Source organism: Girardinichthys multiradiatus, chromosome 23 (assembly GCF_021462225.1).
Source record: "Girardinichthys multiradiatus isolate DD_20200921_A chromosome 23, DD_fGirMul_XY1, whole genome shotgun sequence".
Taxonomy (NCBI): Eukaryota; Metazoa; Chordata; class Actinopteri; order Cyprinodontiformes; family Goodeidae; genus Girardinichthys; species Girardinichthys multiradiatus.
Window position 1 is genome coordinate 44,479,301 of NC_061815.1, and position 15,170 is coordinate 44,494,470.

Genomic DNA, 15,170 nt, shown 5'->3' on the forward strand with positions numbered 1-15,170 from the left:
TTACAGCAAATCTGACCCTATCATCTGAATGTCACAGTATCATCAAGACAAATAGGATCAATGCTATTTCAATCCGTCGTTGTCCAATTTTGGTGACACTGTAGCCTCAGTTTCCTATTTTCAGCTGACAGGAATAGCTCCTAATTTGGTCTTCTGCTGCTGTAGCCCATCTGCTTCAAGGTTTGGCATGTTCTGTGTTCAGAGAAGGTTTTCCACGTACCCTGGTTGTGCCAGTGGTTATTCTAGGTACTGTACAGGTCCTTCTCAAAATATTAGCATATTGTGATAAAGTTCATTATTTTCCATAATGTCATGATGAAAATTTAACATTCATATATTTTAGATTCATTGCACAATAACTGAAATATTTCAGGTCTTTTATTGTCTTAATACGGATGATTTTGGCATACAGCTCATGAAAACCCAAAATTCCTATCTCACAAAATTAGCATATCATTAAAAGGGTCTCTAAACGAGCTATGAACCTAATCATCTGAATCAACGAGTTAACTCTAAACACCTGCAAAAGATTCCTGAGGCCTTTAAAACTCCCAGCCTGGTTCATCACTCAAAACCCCAATCATGGGTAAGACTGCCGACCTGACTGCTGTCCAGAAGGCCACTATTGACACCCTCAAGCAAGAGGGTAAGACACAGAAAGACATTTCTGAACGAATAGGCTGTTCCCAGAGTGCTGTATCAAGGCACCTCAGTGGGAAGTCTGTGGGAAGGAAAAAGTGTGGCAGAAAACGCTGCACAACGAGAAGAGGTGACCGGACCCTGAGGAAGATTGTGGAGAAGGGCCAATTCCAGACCTTGGGGGACCTGCGGAAGCAGTGGACTGAGTCTGGAGTAGAAACATCCAGAGCCACCGTGCACAGGCGTGTGCAGTAAATGGGCTACAGGTGCCGCATTCCCCAGGTCAGGCCACTTTTGAACCAGAAACAGCGGTAGAAGCGCCTGACCTGGGCTACAGAGAAGCAGCACTGGACTGTTCCTCAGTGGTCCAAAGTACTTTTTTCGGATGAAAGCAAATTCTGCATGTCATTCGGAAATCAAGGTGCCAGAGTCTGGAGGAAGACTGGGGAGAAGGAAATGCCAAAATGCCAGAAGTCCAGTGTCAAGTACCCACAGTCAGTGATGGTCTGGGGTGCCGTGTCAGCTGCTGGTGTTGGTCCACTGTGTTTTATTAAGGGCAGGGTCAATGCAGCTAGCTATCAGGAGATTTTGGAGCACTTCATGCTTCCATCTGCTGAAAAGCTTTATGGAGATGAAGATTTCATTTTTCAGCACGACCTGGCACCTGCTCACAGTGCCAAAACCACTGGTAAATGGTTTACTGACCATGGTATCACTGTGCTCAATTGGCCTGCCAACTCTCCTGACCTGAACCCAATAGAGAATCTGTGGGATATTGTGAAGAGAACGTTGAGAGACTCAAGACCCAACACTCTGGATGAGCTAAAGGCCGCTATCGAAGCATCCTAGGCCTCCATAAGACCTCAGCAGTGCCACAGGCTGATTGTCTCCATGCCACGCCGCATTGAAGCAGTCATTTCTGCAAAAGGATTCCCGACCAAGTATTGAGTGCGTAACTGTACATGATTATTTGAAGGTTGACGTTTTTTGTATTAAAAACTATTTTCTTTTATTGGTCGGATGAAATATGCTAATTTTGTGAGATAGGAATTTTGGGTTTTCATGAGCTGTATGCCACAATCATCCGTATTAAGACAATAAAAGACCTGAAATATTTCAGTTAGTGTGCAATGAATCTAAAATATATGAATGTTAAATTTTCATCATGACATTATGGAACATAATGAACTTTATCACAATATGCTAATATTTTGAGAAGGACTTGTAGAACCAGTCTGCACATTTTCTGTTAAAATCAACATCAACAAGGCATCCTCTTCCACACAACTGCCGCTTGCTGGATGTTTTCTCATTTTACTCATTCTCTGAGAACCTGAGAAAAGATTGTGTGTAAAAAACCCAGCAGACCAGCAGTTTCTAAAACGCTTAGTCTAACTCGTCTGGCACCTACAACCATGACACATTAAAAATCACTTAAGCCACCTTTCTATTCCATTCTGATGCTTCGTTTGATCTTCAGCAAGTCATCTTCTCCACGTTTACATTTACTATCTGTGTTAAGCACCTGAACAGGTGTTCCTAATAAAATGGTTGGTTATTGTATGAAGGGACATAAATTAGTTTATTACTGTAGCACTGTGAAATTTGGAGAAGGATTGGCTGTTTACTGGTCTCAAACCATACCATGATTTTACAGTAAAAAAAACACCTCAAACCACTCCTAAATCAATCTTTTTAAGGTACTGACACTAACAGTGATATGTCTGTCAAGTAGTTGCCTAGCTACCCTGCAAATAGATCAACTAATTAACCAGCTAACATCTGTTTGTTAGACCTGTGTTGCTATATAAAGGGCAGACCAGCAGAAAGTTATAATTTTCCTCATTAGAAGCTCTTAAAAACTACCTCCAACTTTGATAACCTACTACTTTTACTCAACCTGGTTATACTGCGAGTATCTCATACTGGTCTCAACCTAGTGTGGAGACATCAGAGCTAAAGAGCCTGAACAGTCAGATACATTACACCATGCAGTCACAAGGTTAAACACATTAAGGTGCGTGTATATCGCCTTGTGTTGCCATATTTAGGTCAAGACAAGCCCTCTGCTACCTTCCCACCGACCGAACTAGCCCAACAGCAAGAGGGTCTTAACACCAGCTGACACAAGCTGGATTGCTGCCATCATTCCTTGGAGGTAAAAAAAGTATATTCTATGAGAAGATATAGCAGGCATTAGCAAGCGTCGAGATGGAGAGATGATTTGGAAACAGCAGCAAATGCAGCAAGAGGAAAGTGATTCAGGCTGACATGCAATGATGTGTCTGGTGTTGAAAAAGAAACATTAATTATAACCGGCTTAATTAGAAGCTGAATATATTTAATTCTAGAGCTGATGAAATGCTACATTCTAGTCAAATTATTACAGCCCAATAAGTATATAGCCTGATAACATTTTGTTCATTCTTGCTCTCAGAAATACAGCACAGAGACTGCAAAGTAGAAGCTTTGTCTCCTGCCCGGATGGACATTAAGGTAATTAAAATGGGTCTGAGCTAAGAAGACGGATTATTTTCTAAATCAGGGAGCTGCCTTCAGCCCTAAAAAGGTTTCACCAGGGAAAACCTGAAAACATTTGTTCTTCCAATTAAAAAAATCTGTATTAATAGCATTTTTCATTGGCTGTTAAGATGAACTTCAATAGAACTTGTTTGTGTTGTAATAAATTTTATACTGAAAACAAGTGTCTTGACCACCTGCTAAAAGAGCTAAATATTGTTAACCTTGTCCAACAACAAATCAAATGATATAGGTGCACATACTACAATTAACCCCATTTAGGTTGTTTTTTATATATTTTTTGTCGTAATTGTGAATATGAATATATTATGTAATATTTAATATTAATATTTTAATATTTTATTAAATAATATTTTGGTCTGTTAAGGGTTGTCCTGTGAATACCAGCCCAGTAAGGCGATGGTATTACGACAAAATCGAAAGGGATGAGCCAAGCTCTGACATTATTAAACAGCAAAACTCTGCACACACATGGAATGAACTCACACAATTTCTTAAAATAGAAGAATTTGACAAAAATAACTCAATTCAAACATATTTCAATCAACAAATTCTTCACCATGCTAAAACAATCCAACTAAACTACCAAGCAGAATTAAAGAATAAGGAAGACTAATGGGCTATGTACAATATAAACAAGTTGATCAAAGTTGGTTGAAAACCATGACTGAAGGAGTGATGCAACATTACCATGCAATGTTTATGTTTGAGAACCAAGGATTATCTTGAAGAATCTGGAAGTGAAATTAGTCTTGGAACTAATTTAGACAATAATCAGCATACCTTTAGACAACCATTCACAATGCAAGATCAGATAAAATATTATTTTAATAAAATAATAAATGGGCTGCACGGTGGTGCAGTTGGTAGCACTGTTGCCTTGCAGTAAGAAGGTCCTGGGTTCAATTCCCAACCAGGGGTCTTTCTGCATGGAGTTTGCATGTTCTCCCCGTGCATGCGTGGGTTCTCACCGGGTACTCCGGCTTCCTCCCACAGTCCAAAGACATGCCTGTTAATTGGTCACTCTAAATTGCCCTTAGGTGTATGAATGAGTGTGTGCATGGTTGTTTGTGTGTTGCCCTGTGATGGACTGGCGTCCTGTCCAGGGTGTACCCCGCCTCCTGCCCACAGACTGCTGGAGATAGGCACCAGCTCCCCTGTGACCCACTATGGAATAAGCGGTAGAAAATTACTGACTGACTGATAAAATAATATTTTAAAGAATGATTTACTGAATAAAACCAACCTTCTGGATGACCAATTCTCAATGGTGTTTAATTAGCTGACTTTATTTATTAAAATAATATTTAAAGAAATATTATTTTGAATAAGAACCAAATCTTTGGGAAATGGGCTTAATTGTGTTACTTAGTTATCAAGTTTAGGGAAATATTATTTTACTGGATTGAAAACTAACAACCTTTTTGGGTAAATGATCTTTAGCAGCAAGCACATGTTCTTAGCTGTTAGCAGTTAAAGCTAACAAAAGAAACTTATAGCTTATCATCCGAATCACACATATACCTTTAAAATACCATTAATAAAAGGGTTAAATGCATAAGCACGGACAGCGCGTTGTGGCTGATCTGTGTTTAAAAATCACCCTTTAAATAAAGTTTGTCTTAACTTTAAAGAAAAAAAACACAGAACACACAAACTGAGCACATGTGCTGAGCAGATAATCTGCTAGCACTAAGATAGCTGAGTTTCAACACAAACAAAACCAAACTTCATAAAACAAAAATAATGTTTAGATTATTTCATTCTAAATTACTTCTCTCTGCCCAAACCTAACCTCTTACGTGAACCGTGCTGAGGAAAAGTTGTCCAGGGCGACGAAGTTTGAAGAAAACATCCACAGTGAACAAAGGATTGTAGAGACAAGGTCTCTGCCGGGAACTCTCTGGAACACAGTTTGCTTCTGTAGACCTCAGAGAGAAAGTCAAGCAACGCTTGTACCTTAATTACCCCCATTCATGAATGAATACCGGATACACAAATAGCAATTCAATTCAGTTTATTTATATAGCGCCAATTCACAACACATGTTGTCTCAAGGCACTTCACAAAGTCAGGTTCATACATTCCAATTAATCCTAACCATTGAACAGTGCAGTCAGATTCAGTTATTTATTCAAATTGGATAAAAAGTTTTTCTATCTAAGGAAACCCAGCAGATTGCATCGAGTCAGAGATTTGTAGCATTCACTCCTCCTGGATGAGCATGTAGAGACAGTGGACAGTCACTGGCGTTGACTTTGAAGCAATCCCTCATACTGAGCATGCATATAGCGACAGTGGAGAGGAAAAACTCTCTTTTAACAGGAAGAAACCAGAACCAGAACCAGGCTCAGTGTGAGCGGCCATCTGCCACGACCGACTGGGGGTTTGAGAGAACAGAGCAGAGACACAAAGAGAACAAAGGAGCACTGATCCAGGAGTACTTTCTATGGGAAGGGAAAGTAAATGTTAATGGATGTAGCTCCTTTAGTTGTTTCATCTAGAAAGAAAGAACAGATAAACTCTGAGCCAGTTTTCAAGGATAGAGTCTGAAAGAGAGCACATAGAGTTAGTCACAGTAAAAGCTGAGTCAAATAATGCAAAATTTGGAGAGTAGTGTGAGAATGTAGCGAAGAGAGTGAAAGCAGTCATAATGTCCTCCAGCAGCCTAAGCCTATAGCAGCATAACTACAGAGAAAGTCTCAGTTTATTTATGCATATAGCGCTTATTTACAACAATGTCATCTCAAGGCACCCCACAAAGGGTCCGGAACGGCGCGGGGCCGCCGGGGAGGCCAGACCAAACCACCGAGTGCCAGAGCCTGGCCACCCCAATTCATTCCTACTTAACTTAGTGCATATGATCGCATGATCGTATGACACTCTTGGATCCAGTTTGGAGAGTTATGTCTGTTTGCCTGCAAAGAGACATTAGCGCGCTGTGTCTCTCCATCCAGTTCCTCTGGGGACCCATGTGGAAGAGGTTAGCTTGTTACAAAAGCGGTGATTTTATTTGGACAGTGACGTCAGGGGAAGTCCGCTGTTACCCCTTTTCCTGGCTGTGCTGGAAGTAGGTTAATGCAATTTATCTAATATCTAATAAGAGGTAATTTATAATTGTTTTAGACTGATCATGGGTTTTACAAGAATCAAGCACAATCAATGTAAATAGAGTGTAAAATAAAATCTTAAGTACATGAGATTTAAGTGTTTCTATTATTATTATTATTATTTGCCTCCAGAATTAAACTAAAATCTCTAATTAGGAGAAATAAACTGAAACATAATAATTAAGTATGAAATGGTTTGTTTTATAGATTGAAATATAGGTTGGGATGAAAAGGGATAAATTGACGCTGAAACCAACTACAAGCGATTTAAAATGTATTTTTATATTTCATTCTAATTGGTGTTAGTTGAATTCCTAACAGATAAAGACAGGTTTTGTCAGATGCAAAGCAGTTTTCCTGCTAATTATGATTTGCAACCATGTTGTAAAGCTTTAAAGTTAACAGTATGTTCTGGTTCATGTCACTTTCTACATTTTCAGTTCACTTTGATGTTCATTTCATTTCTTTTTAAACTCCAAAAACCAATGACGGTCTTCTCTACATCACAGAATCTATTTTATTCCTCTCCTCTTTTGTCTTGGCACACAAAAAAATAAATATTTCTAACTTGCTTAGTATTCAGTGAGCATATATTGTATGTTTTATATTTTAAGACAAAACCCCTTTCAGCACTTCCAGAAGTTGTGTGTATTTATAAGTTGTGAGCATCAAACACTTATACAGCAGGGAGCTTTACTCTCTATTCCACTGCCCTTGAAATTTCGATTATAGAAATCCATTTGGTGGACTGAAATGACTTACTCCCCGAACCCTTTCAATCTCAGCAGAGCTGGTCAGACCAGTAGACGTGCGCCAGTTTCCCTCTCAGGCATAAAGACAAGCACTTGGTGCAAAGTGACAGGTCGACACCTGTCCTCCACATGAAGAGGTCACAAGATTGCCGGTGACGCTCCTTGTCCCCTCAGACATCATCAGATGCTGGATGCAAACGGATGTAAAATCAATAAGCCTCGACAAATGATGGAAGTGTGTGCTGTTTGAAAGACAACCAAGTGTAATAAGTTATAGGACTTTTTAAACAATGTGTGAGAAATCTGATCATTTTTACCATTCTCCCACATAAATTAAAACTGATCATTTCAAATACTAGCCCTCTCAAATTCTGTTAAAGCTCTTTGGCATGAACTGGTATAATTAAAAAGAGTGATCTGCTGTGCTTGTATTTGGTAAAACAATGAATATTGTTGGAATAATGATTTTATTTGTAATAGAGACAAACACAAATGTTTCTTATTATACAATGTATTTACAGTTCAACATATTACCCATTTCCTTTAGATACTTTCCAGTTACAGGAGATATAATCAGCGGTAACTCCTTTAAATAAATTCTGAACAATTATAACTAATGAATCTTTGATCCAATTTTGAGAATAAACTACCAATTACTATTTTTTAATGACACATAATAGGTATAATAGCTATGATAAATGAATGGAAAGTCATATAGGAAAGTACTGAAGGAGAAATAAGGGACAGGTTACCAATGAACCATTAACTAAAATTAGTCTCCTTAAAAACTAGGTTATGTCTGAGTTTTTTCAGAGTTAATGATTTAGTTAAAAGCCAGAGAGTAAAAGTAACAGACTAATTGCCATTGAAATAACTTGTAAACATTAACTAATTTCTAAAATGTCACCAGGAATTAATCCTTAACTCAGTTAACATTAGCATTTATTAGCTTTATGATTCATTTCTTCTGACAGACTATTGACTGTTACCCAATCATTTGCCTTCAAACAAAAAGTTATCAGGAAATTACTGAATAGTTATTGTGTAGCTAGTTACATTTTGTTTACTTTCTTGTAAAGTGATACAACATCTTTTAAGTTTTAGCCTCTTCATAAATGGAAACTGGCCAAGAGGCCTGTTAGAAACTCAGTAAAGCTTGTGGAGCACAAGCACATCTCAGAGAGAACCTTCCACCTATAAGATCTTTTCCAGATCACTTTCAATGCCTTCACCAATTCATATCCTCATTTTATACCTACACATTGCAACTTTGTTCATTTCTGCTTCCATTTTGTACCTTTAAACCAACCATTTCTTGATCATGTAATTAAATATTTCCATGAATGATGAAGCGAAATAAGCATAAAAATTATCAAAGTAATTTTTTATTTATTTTGTATTACATGCTATTCAATTTATTATGGTTCTGATCCCAGGTTGGATCAGCAGATTCTTATAAAATATGATAAGTACCCCTGATCAGACTCTGAGTTACCTAATGCTAGTAGAAATTATTGCAGTCATATTTCCTGAGACTGGGAGTAGACTGCAAAAAATAAATAACAAATTGTCAGTTTTCAAAGTGGGTACAAATTGAATTATGCTCTGAATGAATTGTAGTGATCTAAGTCTGTATTAACGGCATGTGTTGGACCAAAGTGAGGCACAGTTCTGTTGTGATGATATTGGTGCTGAAAGCTGAGGAATCGAGGCTAGTTCCAAATCTTGGTTTCATCTCCCGTTTTCCTTCCCCTCCCAGGTTAAACATAGGTATTGGAACTTAGAACTAGGCCATAAAATCCCCTTCTTTGGGTTCCTTTTAGTGACACCAGTTCTGTCAACAAACTATTGTGAGAAGCTTGTGAAAGGATACCATAAACACCCGGATGCGGGTCACTGGGGCCCCACTCTAGAGCCAGGCCTAGAGGTGGGGCACGCTGGTGAGTGCCTGGTGGCCGGGCTTTCACCCGTGGAGACTGGCCGGGCACAGCCCGAAGAGAAAACATGGGTCCCCCTTCCAATGGGCTCACCACCCGCGGGAGGGGCTTAAGGGGTCGGGTGCAATGTGGTATTGGTGGGCATACTTCTTGCCCCCCGTGTTGGCGCCTTGTTTGTGCTTATGCACCAAGTGGCAGTTCAGACTACCCACCCTTTCTGGAGTCCTTGGAGGGGGTGTTGGAGAGTGCCCCTTTGGGGGACTCCCTTGTTCTGCTGGGGCACTTCAATGCTCACGTTGGCAATTACAGTGAGACCTGGAGGGGTGTGGTAGGGAGGAATGGCCCTCCCATTCTGAACCCGAGAGCTTTAAACATGTTCCGGGGGAGGTGGGGGACATTTAGTCCAAGTGGGCCATGTTCCGCACCTCCATTACCGAGGCGGCTTATCAGAGCTGTGGTTGCAAGGTTGTTGGTGACTGTCGCGGCGGCAATCCTCGAACCCGCTGGTGGACACCGGCGGTGAGGAATTCGGTCAAGCTGAAGAAGGAGTCCTATTGCATCTTTTTGGCCTGTGGGACTCCGGAAGCCGCTGATGGGTAACGGCAGTCAAAGCAGCATGTTTGTGATGTTGTGGGTCGGTGGACAGAGTACTTTGAAGATCTTCTCAATCCCACCGGCACGTCTTCCACTGAGGAAGCGGAGCCTGGGGACATTGGGGTGGGCTCTCCAATCTCTGGTGCTGAGGTCACCGAGGTGATTAAAAAGCTCCTCTGTGGTAAAGCCCCGGGGGTGGATGAGATTCGCCTGGAGTTCCTTAAGGCTTTGGATGTTGTAGGGTTGTGTTGGTCAACACGACTCTGCAGCATCACATGGACATCGGGTGCAGTTCCACTGGATTGGGTGACCGGGGTGGTGGTCCCCTTATTCAAAAAGGGGGACCGTGGAGTGTGTTCCAACTATAGGGGAATCACACTCTTAAGCTTCCCTGGTAATGTCTATTCGGGGGTTCTAGAGGGGAGGGTCCGTCAGATAGTGGAATCTGGGATTCAGGAAGAACAGTGTGATTTTCGTCCTGGCTGTGGAACACTGGACCAGCTCTACACCTTCAGCAGGGTCCTGGAGGGTGCATGGGAATTCGCCCAACCAGTCTACATGTGCTTTGTGGACTTGGAGACTTGCTCATTTTCGGTGAGGGTTGGACTCCACCAAGGTTGCCCTTGGTCACCGATTCTGTTGATAACTTTCATGGACAGAATTTGTAGGCGCAGCCAAGGTGTTGAGGGGATCCGTTTTGGTGGCCTTGGGATTGTGTCTCTGCTTTTTGTGGATGATGTGGTCCTATTGGCTTCATCAGCTCATGATCTACAACTCTCACTGGTGCAGTTTGCAGCCGAGTGTGAAGCAGCCGGGATGAGAATCACTGCCTCCAAGTCTGAGGCCATGGTCTTGAGCCGGAAAAGGGTAGAGTGCCTTCTCCAGGTCAAGGTGGAGGTCCTGCTTCAAGTGGAGGAGTTCAAGTATTTTGGGGTCTTGTTCACGAATGAGGGAAAAATGGACCGGGAGATCGATAGACGGATTGGTGCTGCATCAGCAATGATGCAGGCGCTGTACTGGTCTGTCGTGGTGAAGAGAGAGCTGAGTCAAAAAGCGAAGCTCTCACTTTACCGGTCAATCTACGTTCCTACCCTCATCTATGGTCATGAGCTTTGGATCATGACCGAAAGAACAAGGACAGATGCAAGCGGCCAAAATGAGTTTCCTCCGCAGGGCATCTGGGCTCTCCCTTAGAGATAGGGTGAGAAGCTCGGTCATCTGGGAGGGAGCTTGCTTCTCCATGTAGGAGGCCCAGAGGAAGACCCAGGACATGCTGGAGGGACTATGTTTCTCGGCTGGCCAGGGAGCGCCTTGGGATTCCCCCCGACGAGCTGGCTCAAGTGGCTAGGGAGAGGAAAGTCTGGGTCTCTCTGCTTAGGCTGCTGCCCCCACGACCCGACCCTGGATAAGTGAAAGACAATGGATGGATGGATGGATGGAATGGAAGTAAAAAAATGAACTCTAAAATGTTCTCTTTCATTATTCTGTTATTTACAATTATCTTTTTGGTAATGTTGACCGACCTAAATCAGAAAAAGTTGTATTTGATTTAGTATCAAAAGCAAAAAAAAGGTTATGGATCTTTTTATACATGAAAATATTTGGTCCCACCCATTTGTCAAATCCTAATCCACAGCCGACCCTAAACAAGATGATGGTTTGGTGGCCCCCTCAACATTTGGCTCAACATTGGCAAAGGTTAATACTTACAAGTGATTAGATACTTACTGTTATGTAGAAAACTTAATAAACTTAAATAATTGATGGTTGCCATCTTTGTTCCTTGTGTAAAATGATATTTATTTCATTTCACAACTTTTAGCATGATAAGATAAGGTTGTAAGATTTTTTTTACTGTTTTTAATTATAGATACAGTTGGTTTTCTAAAATGGAGTCCTTTTTAGAAGGCAAAAATGTATTAAAAACAAAATTAGAATTCATTTGGAAGTTACAGTTCACTTCGTTTTCCATATAGAGGTTCAGAAATACTTTAGATTTACAGCGCCTTGCGAAAGTATTCGGCCCCCTTGAACTTTTCAACCTTTTGCCACGTTTCAGGTTTCAAACATAAAGATATAAAATTCTAATTTTTTGTGAAGAGTCAACAACAAGTGGGCCACAATCATGAAGTGGAATGAAATTTATTGGATGTGTCAAACGTTTTTAACAAATAAAAAACTGAAAAGTGGGGGTGTGCAATATTATTCGGCCCCTTTGCATTAATACTTTGTAGCGCCACCCTTTGCTGCAATTACAGCTGCAAGTCGCTTGGGGTTTGTCTCTATCAGTTTTGCACATCGAGAGACTGACATTCTTGCCCATTCTTCCTTGCAAAACAGCTGGAGCTCAGTGAGGTTGGATGGAGAGCGTTCGTGAACAGCAGTCTTGAGCTCTTTTCACAGATTCTCGATTGGATTCAGGTCTGGACTTTGACTTGGCCATTCCAACACCTGGATACGTTTATTTGTGAACCATTCCATTGTAGATTTGGCTTTATGTTTTGGATCATTGTCTTGTTGGAAGATAAATCTCCTTCCCAGTCTCAGGTCTCTTGCAGACTCCAACAGGTTTTCTTCCAGAATGGTCCTGTATTTGGCCCCATCCATCTTCCCATCAATTTTGACCATCTTCCCTGTCCCTGCTGACGAAAGTAGGCCCAAACCATGATGCTGCCACCATCATGTTTGACAGTGGGGATGGTGTGTTCAGGGTGATGAGCTGTGTTGCTTTTACACCAAACATATCGTTTTACATTGTGGCCAAACAGTTAGATTTTGGTTTCATCTGACCAGGGCACCTTCTTCCACATGTTTGGTGTGTCTCCCAGGTGGCTTGTGGCAAACTTTAAACGAGACTTTTTATGGATATCTTTGAGAAATGGCTTTCTTCTTGCCACTCTTACATAAAGGCCAGATTTGTTCAGTGTACGACTGATTGTTGTTCTATGGACAGACTCTCCCACCTCAGCTGTAGATCTCTGCAGTTCATCCAGAGTGATCATGGGCCTCTTGGCTGCATCTCTGATCAGTCATCTCCTTGTTTGAGATGAAAGTTTAAAGGGACGGCCGGGTCTTGGTAGATTTGCAGTGGTCTGATACTCCTTCCATTTCAATATGATTGCTTGCACAGTGCTCCTTGGGATGTTTAAAGCTTGGGAAATCTTTTTGTATCCAAATCCGGCTTTAAACTTCTCCACAACAGTATCTCAGACCTGCCTGATGTGTTCCTTGATCTTCATGATGCTCTCTGCACTTTGAACAGAACCCTGAGACTATCACAGAGCAGGTGCATTTATACGGAGACTTGATTACACACAGGTGGATTCTATTTATTATCATCAGTCATTTGAGACAACATTGGATCATTCAGAGATCCTCACTAAACTTCTGGAGTGAGTTTGCTGCCCTGAAAGTAAAGGGGCCGAATAATATTGCACGCCGAACCTTTCAATTTTTTATTTGTTAAAAAAGTTTGACACATCCAATAAATTTCATTCCACTTCACGATTGTGTCCCACATGTTGTTGATTCTTCACAAAACATTTGAATTTTATATCTTTATGTTTGAAGCCTGAAATGTGGCAAAAGGTTGAAAAGTTCAAGGGGGCCGAATACTTTCGCAAGGCGCTGTATTTGTTGCAGTACAGTACAAACAAAAAATACAGCTTCTACAAAGAGACTACAAATTATTTAGTTAAGATCATGCATTTAGAAAATGAAAAGTTTTCAATACACTTATAGAGTTCCACAGCACTTACAGTATCTACAGTAGGCAACTTTGCTAATAATGCTTACCTAAGAAAATCACTCCCCTCACTAGCAAACAAGAGTAAAGCTGGAACATGTTCAATATCCAATAAGCACAAATAACTTGAGAAAGAGGAAGATGTTCCTTAAAAACAACCTGTAGAGCACCTCTGTTCTTTACCAGGAATATAGCCATGGTCCAATAATTTTATCTGCCAACAATTTTTTTAAGGATGTTCAAAGGTGGAAAAATAATAATATTCTTTACTACTTCAGCTTTGTTATTCTATTCTGTTAACACTTAGAACTTGACAAAAAGATTATTCAGTGAAATATATTTGAGATAAAAACAGGTAAGAGAAGTTGAATCGTTTCATCTGGAGTGTTTTATCTTATCCAACCATTTAAAACAGGGATCAAGTGTTCCCATTATTTCCATTGGCAGACTTATTTCTATGTGAACGTTTATTTTCAACCTGGTATGGCCTCTCCTTGGCCTATTAACAGATAAAATACTGCCCAACAACCATTCAGCAGTCAAAGTCATATAAAGCTGTATTAACATCCATTCACATCTGTTTCAGGTGGAAAACACAAACGGTGAAACAGATCTGTCGGAAGCTACAGAACATATGCTAACTTCAGCTTGTAACAATAAGAGAACTTATGTAGCTCAACTGTAACTTAAGGAACGTGTTAGAAAGGTTAGCAATCACTTTCAGATACTGCAAATTCATTTAAACATTCCTTTTCCGACTGTAGTGGATCAACTGATTGTGGCACTTCTGCAGCTAGGTTTAGTTTTCCATTCTAGTGCATCTGATTGACAGCAATGGTCCATCAGAATAAGAAACAACATGGGTGGGTTGTTTATATCTTCTGAATTTTTATTTTCAATACAGTGCATGACAAAAAGGGTGACAGTCAGGGCTGCACATTGATTTATTTAGTCCTATTCTTTTTTTGATTTATTGTTTTCCTTCTTGCAGCAGGAAAACAATAGCTGGTGGCCTAAGCAACAGCCTATGCCAAGAACTGGCCTTGTCCTAAACAATACAAATATGGTCTCATCACTAAGTGAATGTATGTATAAAAATACCTAGAATATTTTTCACTTGGACTTGAGTCGTTTGATGTTCTTGTTTTGCCAGTCTGGCACTTTGACATACTGATGCTGTTCCAATGATCACAGCCAAAATGGCTCCACAGTAAACAGGTCAAAGACAGAAAAATAGATTACGCACTCTGGTGGCACTGAACTGATTTCAGGAAGCAATCTTGCAACCAACTTTCTAATGTCACTTAAATATTACTCAGAGAGAAAATGGCAGAGGAAGCAATGAGTTATGAGTAATATTTCACTCAAGGATTGGAGCACTTTGAGACCATGGCTTTCAAAACCTGACCGCCTCGGACATACACAGCTAACTTAGCCCATAATGTTAACCTTTGCCATTAACTAAACTCAAAAGCTAAAGTCACCTGCAGTTCTCATAGCTGTAGTGTTAAAGAGGATCACTGACTTAGAGGCTTGTGTGGAAGACGTCCCTGCACAGATCATGGATCTGGCAAGGCTTTGTCTTTTGAAGCAGCTGCTTAAATGCTGGCTTGTAAAGGTCCGCAAAGACAGAAGATTAATGTATGGCCTGACACTGAGAAATTAATCAAGAATAGCAATGCTCCACTCATGGTGTCTGTTTCCAATAATTGTGTGCATTCTTGCCACAGCTGTCTTAAGGATAGAAAGCTTTTTGTGACCTTACACTGACATTCAGAGAAGAAAGTTGAACATTGTTTTGTCCTCCTTTTGCGGTTTGGTTCATTTGGTGTTTCCATTTTATTTATGATAG